The sequence below is a fragment of the Triticum aestivum genome, unplaced genomic scaffold, assembly GCF_018294505.1.
Source record: "Triticum aestivum cultivar Chinese Spring unplaced genomic scaffold, IWGSC CS RefSeq v2.1 scaffold34088, whole genome shotgun sequence".
NCBI lineage: Eukaryota > Viridiplantae > Streptophyta > Magnoliopsida > Poales > Poaceae > Triticum > Triticum aestivum.
In genome coordinates, this window is record NW_025225655.1 from 3,466 (window position 1) to 10,716 (window position 7,251).

Sequence of the window (7,251 nt, forward strand, 5' to 3'; positions counted from 1 at the left end):
GAGATATGCTACCCTCTCATCTATTTTCCGACCACCTAATTCTTGTAGTAACAAAACATGATAAATGTAGCCATATAAACCAATCGTTGTGGATGGCTTGGCCCTCTGCATGAGCACGATAACTCTTGAGTATATGTGGAATAAATGTCGTAACCGCCATGCTTTCTGGATTGCTCACATGGCTCACCATGATGTCAAGAAAAAAATTTGTTTTCAACAATTAATACATGAAAGCAAACACTGTACAAGCTAATACCATACGGCAACCACAATACATTTATTTATTCAATAGAGGATAATGATACATCATTACATTGTAGTAAACTCAGTTGATAACTACTAGTCAACATTTTTCAGAACCTGATTTGAAAAAAAAAATTATCGCAAATGCACAATCTTCATACATTTATTATATCGGCTCCACAAAGATCAGCCTTATCGCATCTTTGATTGTGTCTGAAGTAGTGTACGCATCATTATGTTTGTACATATTACCCGCAGTCTTAGCAAGATTAAGTATTGTTCGTGGCACAACCATTGGTTGATTTGTTGTAGCAAAAGAATGTTGTAACATATCCTTCCATGAATCTTCAGCAAGTTCTTTTATCTACTGGCAAGCATCATGCATTGTTGTCCCATGCTCCTTCATGTAACATTGGATGGTAGAGCCGCAGTGGTCCCCTATTTGCTCACGCTGCAAAATATGGTTGTAAGGGAATATCATTTCTTTAATCTTCATAACTTCATTTATGGTTCTGATCGTTAGTGATATGTTTGGAATCATGTCATAGCCGGCGAATCTATGTGTATAATTAACATGCATGCATTATCAAGGTTGAAGTGATTCATGTGTACTGTTTGCGTCACAATAAACTTGTACCTTGAAGAACATACATGCTAGCTATATATGTGTGCGCAAATTTATCCTTATTGTTACAAAGTGTCAAATAATATAACATTTGCAAATTACTTCTTCTATGTGACAGGTTCGGGCTCGCTTCTTTAATCTAGCACCAAATCAAATGTGAAGGTAATATTATACTCCCTCCGTTCCTAAATATAAGGTTCATCATGAATTATATATTTTTCAAAAAGTCAAACTTATCTATCTTTGACCAAGTTTATAGACAAAAATATCAATATCTAGAATACCAAATCATTATCACTAGATTCATCATGAATTATATTTTATATATTTAGTATTTTTAATATTTATATATTTTGTTGTAAATTTGGTCAAACATATTCGACATTTGAAATTTTGAAAACTAATTGTGCCTCCTTATATTTAGGAACGGAGGGAGTAGTTACTATTATCAGCGTAATTGTGCCTCCTTTGATGTTTGTATTCCTTTTTGTTCTAAACATACATAACATAGTTCTTTACATGCAAATTCATCATTTTTTCCAAGATGCCAAATTAATATTCACATGTCCACTTGTGTAAGTATAGAGAAATACCTTGGTTGACACTATATCATTTGAGAGACGGACAAATATACCCAAACACTTGATTAGTTGTGGACTTTCTAGAACCCACTTGAAAGTCTCCTCTGATGTTATCTCATCCATTCCAACATATGCAGCACAAGCTAGCAGGTAGGGTCCAATGCTTGTAGATGAAACTTTAAGATGTTCGCTCATTGTTTTTGGCACATAATGTTCATCACGCCATTTTAGTTCATCGGCGTATGCTTGAACTAATTGCTTCAGCTGTGTATATATAAAAACAATATTAGTAGATGGTTCTATAGTTTCTTAGAAGTACCGACTATTTAAGCTAGATTACTTGCAATAAAAATCAATTAGTTCACATGATATGGTGTATCCTGCAGGATAAGTTCCATTTAAAGGGAAAAGAACTTCATCAATTTTATGCACCTAGAAGGTCTCTGTGTTTTGAGTGAACAATATTAAATAATTCATTGACCAATAAAAATACCATTTCTGAATAAATGACTAGAAATGAAAGGAATAAATGGTGAATGATTGTGGTCCAACCTTGAGAACTATGAAGCATACAATTTTTGTCTCATACCAAACATGCCCATTTTACCTTACCTTATTTTATTTAGTGAAAATGTTTACATACTATTTAATTATTTATATGAAAATATATTCACATTTTTACATTATGTCATCAACTTGATTGTATCAAAATAAGATATTAAAACATAACATATATACATCTAGACCGTTGTGGTTCTATTTTGGCAATACACAATCATAATATACTTATAGGAGGACAGACATTTCATTTCTAATTGTGTAATTATTTACAATGAGCTAGTTTGCTGAAATAAAATAGAGTACTTGCCGTTTCTTTTAGGTAAAACACACGGTAGGTCTTGTCAACTCCTAACTCCGCCTCGAAGGAAGCAAATGTCTCTAGTAAATACAGGTAGAAATTCTTCATGTACTCTGGAAGCAGAGCTACTGCACTTTCATCCCACCTGCAATTTGCTATGATATTATGTATGGTCAAGAAATATAGTAGCTGTGATGGAAAAAAATCTTGAAATGTAGGCCTAAGCAATTCTTCATTTCCATTCAAATGCTATTGTGTCTAGTATTTTTAGTTGTTTCATTTCTTGGGAGCCAGTAATTTGATGAGATGATGTTTCATGACCATGAGCTTATTTAACACGAGCCATATTTTATTAAACAATATCATTTACAATGATTCAAGAAACAATATGGCAACCTGGAATACCATGCCTAGTTATTATGCCTGCTGAAAGGAGTCATGTACCTATGTAATATACATATCAGCAACATAGGCATTCCATACTACTTAATAGCTTAAACTCATATAATCTTATGTTTATATACACCTATATTGACATACGACATTCAAAATTGATGCTAGATTTTTTTTAAAATTAAAGAAATTAGTTGTCTTAAATAAAAAAATGGAGAATGCAAGGAATGTTGTGACCTTTTAATTGCTTCTTGAAGTTGCATACTCTCTTTGGTACTACCATATGTGTCAAATATATCGTCTATAATGGTAATGAAAGCTGTGATATTTGTCAGTATAATTCGCGAATGAGAATATTGAGGTTTGTAGCATACCCCATTCATCCAGAAATACACTTCTACTATTCGATCTCTAACAAAACTCAAATTGGATTTACCATAGAGCTCCTTCCACCACCTACCATAAGGAAAACAATAAACCATATGAAATTATTATGGTTGCAAGAAATGAAGAGTTCCCGGCATTAATTTCAATATGTGAAATTGTAATAAACTTACAGTGTGACATCTTTTAACTCCTCACAGAAATGAATTTGTAGAATGTTAAAATTCAGTTTTGCAAGCTCCAGTATGGCTTCATTTCGTATAGAATCCTTTTCATACTTGGATATGTAACTTCTTGTTTCTAATATTCCAACCCTTCTAAAAAGAGGTGTATCTAGGGTAGAACACACTTCCTTTGCATGAGGTGATTCCAGTTCTAAATCACACTGAAGACATCTTTTGGTGAAAGAGATAGCCGCATCTAATACTTCCTCGCCATGGGTCCTCATATATGCCGCATTGTATAAGCTTAGCAAATTTGTTGTATCAACATTCACAAAATATCCATTTTTGTCTTGAAATTTTTGGAATACATCTGAAAGTTGATTGATAACAAACCTTTCGATTTCTAATTCGGTAGCAAAATGTTCAAATCTTAATTTGCTATAGCATTAATAAATAACGCTTACCTGATGGCACATCATATCCATTTTTTCGTAGAAGATAAAACCGAAGTGAAACCAAGTGTAGATTATTATCATCGTAATCAGAGTTGAAAACAACATTGAATTGCTGGTTGATCTCATTCTCATAATGGTAGTCCAAACCAAGTCGTTCTAGTGTCATTATAAGATCTAATATTTTTGGTATTTCATTTGAATCTTTTATCATCGCCCTTACTTGTTCCCTTAACACTCCTGCTCTTTCTTTCATTTGAGGTAGCTGCAAGTATAAGTGCCAATCTTATGAACAGCCATGGTTTGGGTCATAATTTTTGAATTTAATAAAATTTCAAAGAATATGACATTAATCCATCCTATTAACAAAAACATGCCAAGATAGATGGTGGTTACGTCTAATGTGTATCTTGTAAGAAGGATGGACAACAATATGCACCAAATAAAATATTGATATATTAATACTACAATGATTTTGTTCTTGTGAGGAGAAAACGCAAAGCCTCGACTCCCATAAAAACAAAAAAGTTGTTTTTAGATTTAAGTTAAATCACAAACTTTATAAATCAGGCATCTCCGGCTCGCACATACCAGCGCTGAAGATGGGGCCTGATAAGTAAGGAAGAAATCACCCCACAGGCTTGGATGAAAAGTACTCATCTGCTCCTGGCCAGCACTGTCTCCATGTCCATGTGCTGCTGCCATTCAGTTCTTCTTATGTATAGTGCTTCGTGCTCGGTGAAGTAGATCAGAGACAAATTGTAGGTGTACTTGTGCCATGCATGCAGAAGGGCACATATATATAGAGAACCGGTTCTAACCCGTAACCTTAGACGAACTATTAAAGTCTGCTGACATACTCCACATAGCAGCCATGGAGAAAACACACTCCAAAAATATTACTCGGTCATATGGATCATTATCAAGGGCCGGTGGAAACTACGACCGAAGCATTATCAAGTGCCGGTGACTTGGAGCTGCCAGTAAAAAAATGTCAGTACGGCTGTTTTTTCCTTTTCCTGTATTTTAAGCTCTGAACAGAGTTGTACATCATTAATTTCACAAGATTATAATTAAATATCCACTTGTACATCATTTTCTTCTGCTCGGCCCTAAGACCATGGCACCACGAAGGTGCTCGCCGTCAATACTGGCTAGGATTTGGCATTGACGTGCACTTGAACCGAGTTTACAATTTTTTTCCACTAGGGGTTCCAATAATACGAACCTTCAAAATCATTTGAACTGGCATGCACGGTCAAAAGTCCATGACACATGCAATCCCTACGAAAAAGAAGTCCATCACCTTCTTAAAACTCCACTAGCTAGGATTTGGTATTGACGTGTTGACAAAATACCATTTTCAGAGCATCTTTACATATTTTCTGCTTTTCTCGAGAGTACATATTATTTGCTTGGAGTTGCCAATAACACGAACTCTCAAAGTCATATGAAATGGCATCATCGAAAGTCTATGACACGTTCAATACCTCCAAAAAGAAGTCCATGACACATGCATGGATATTCAAAAGTTATGATGATATGATAACGTACGTAGCCGTCATTGTTCCTGTTTTTCTATCTACTTCCCGCAAAAAAAAAAACATGACTTCCCGCAAAAAAAATAACATCACTGTTTTCTAATATTAAAAAAAAAGGTATTCTGTGCGTGAGCTAAGAGTGCATCCAACGATTTAGGTCCGTGCTAGGCGGCTAGACGGATCTAATACTGCATTCCCAGAATCCAGATTCTAATATCCCCCAGGCCAATGCTGACAAAATAGAAATTTAAGAGCCATCGACGGCTATCAGTCCCAATAGGTTAATAAAAATCTGACAACATGGAACTTCGACGAAGGCTGCTGCAGCAGCTAGGATCTTGGACGCTGGTCTATCAGACCACAACCAGCTTCTTTTTTCAATTCACAGCAGTTAGAGAACTCCCGGGGCTGCAAGATTCCGGGAAGCTTCAACAAAATCGTTCACTGCAGGGCAAAAGGGATTGTTGGATATTCTCCCAAGAGAAAATTAATGATTCCATGGTGAAACAGGTCATACTATCGATACAAAAAAACATTTTTTATGCACATACATAACTTTAATAAAAATGAAAGGCAGCGCTCCTGCCAGTTTCTCGAAAAAAACTTTAATAAAAAAATGTTTCTTTGGCATGTGTGGGAAATACTTCCCCGTCCCATAATAGAAGAGCATTTTTGGAGTAGGCACTACCTGGACCTAGGTACATATGAACCCACTTTTTAAAAATGCATTTTAAATGTGTTTTAAAATTTTCAAAAACTACAAAATAAAATTTCATGAGTACATCTTCATAAATATGTGTACGGGCACAAAGTTTTGCAAATAAAATGTGTTTTTATTTTGCCTTCGCAAAAAAGACAATTTCAGTGCTTCTAAATAACATTCGACGACAGTTTTTTTGTCTTTTTTGTACACGCCAATATAAAAGTTGTTTTTCCGCAAAACTTCATATGCGCACATAGAACGCGTAGGTGTATGCATGCAACTCTTTTCAGATTTTTTTTGACATTTAGGAATGTGTTTTCCGAAGTGAGATCATATGTACCCGGGTTCATCCATGTATTTTCAACCATTTTTTACACTACACTGGTGTCAAAAATGCTCTTGTATTGTTGGACGGAGGGAGTAACAAATATGGAGCTTACATAACTGACTTTTTAGAGTGATGGTTATTTTTAGAGTATCAAATAAAGCATTTCTTCATAAAACTTGCACGTAGTTGAAAGGCACGAGCATCTATGTTGTAGAAAGAAAGAAAACAATTTTTTGTTTAAAATATTTATGATATTACTATTTATCCAGGAGCATATGTTGCCCCTATTTCAAATTCTTCATCCTGACATTTCTATTATATCATTATAAAGCAAGGATGTGTTTATTAAAAAAACTAGATCAAAAAATGGCTCCCCACCCCCACTGCCGACCCCAAGGCAATCTACATGGTGATCCTTCTCGTGGCTCATCGATCATCATGGGCTCATGCGCGGATCTCTCTCTCTCTCTCTCTCTCTCTCTCTCTCTCTCTCTCTCTCTCTCTCTCTCTCTCTCTCTGTGTGTGTGTGTGTGTGTGTGTGTGTGTATTGTCCTTGTCCTGAGCTTCTCCTAGGACTTTCAGTAAGGACCAAGTTTGTGATCTTTTCTCTACATGAATGCATCCCTTATCTCTACATTTTCTAAGGCAGTGGGTTTCTTAATTTAACGCATGTAAATCATCATGTGTATGCGACAATTATTTCGCAAGCGCTAACGGGCCGACCATGTGTAATGATTAGTCTTATTTGAACTGGTTTGTACTAGTTTGCAAAGTCTTGTGCGTGGGCACCAAACAAATGTTGTCCCAATAAAAGGAGTAGCAAGCGTAGGGTGATCCTTGTCACACCACACACAACAATAGGTATATCGAGAAAAATGATGTTCTTAGTGGTGTTAGTGGAGCTTTGATACAGCATCGACGGTACCATGATGTTTGATAGCAAGATAGGAATTTAGCCTTTTACATATGACGAGGAGG

The 7,251-nt window shown here is 35.6% G+C and overlaps 1 pseudogene; it reads right to left on the reverse strand.

Moving 5' to 3' along the window:
• Nucleotides 1–409: 409 nt before the first annotated feature.
• LOC123172308 ((S)-beta-macrocarpene synthase-like) lies at nucleotides 410–4,406 on the reverse strand (annotated as a pseudogene).
• Nucleotides 4,407–7,251: the final 2,845 nt, after the last annotated feature.